Source organism: Trachymyrmex cornetzi, unplaced genomic scaffold (genome assembly GCF_001594075.2).
Source record: "Trachymyrmex cornetzi isolate Tcor2-1 unplaced genomic scaffold, Tcor1.1 scaffold382, whole genome shotgun sequence".
NCBI lineage: Eukaryota > Metazoa > Arthropoda > Insecta > Hymenoptera > Formicidae > Trachymyrmex > Trachymyrmex cornetzi.
This window is the reverse complement of record NW_017298555.1, coordinates 168250-168959: the sequence shown is the minus strand read 5'-3', so window position 1 is coordinate 168959 and position 710 is coordinate 168250.

Genomic DNA, 710 nt, shown 5'->3' with positions numbered 1-710 from the left:
CAATAAAGATCGAACAAGAAAATGGCTAAGTACATAAACAAAATAATTATATTAATAAATCATTCGTAAATCTCGGTTACCTGGATTATGCTCCAAAATGTTGCTTTCGAACAAAATTTTATTAAAAAGTTATACTCAGTAAAAAATGATAATGGAATCGAATTGACGCCATAATCATCAAATCAATGTCGATTCAAAGGATTCTATTATCATTTTTCACTAGGTACAGTAACATAAACTACAGCTTTTTAGTAAAATTTTTTTCAAAAGCAACATTTTGAAATCCAAATATATATTGCCCAGATATATATAATACAAATTTAAGTATCAACCGTGGATCAATAACAACTATAAAATAATTAAAAGGCTTCTTCCTACCACCAATCATAGCGACCGGTGCTTAGGAGCTTTGTAGTCTCAAGCTCTGTGAGTGGCTCGTGTCCAATTGAGCCGTGTCCATCTGGATGCCACCCGTTTTATCCTATCTATTTAAGAAATCATTCAAATAATAAATCATTTATTATAAGTCATGATCATAATATTTATAAGTTATAATCATAATATTTACTATAATATTATCATAATATTTATCATTTATTATAATATTTACTTATTTATTATAAGTCATAATCATTTATTATTTATGATAAGTCTTTAATAATAAGTTTGTCATTAAATTATATATTACCATCGTTATTTTCAACTATTAT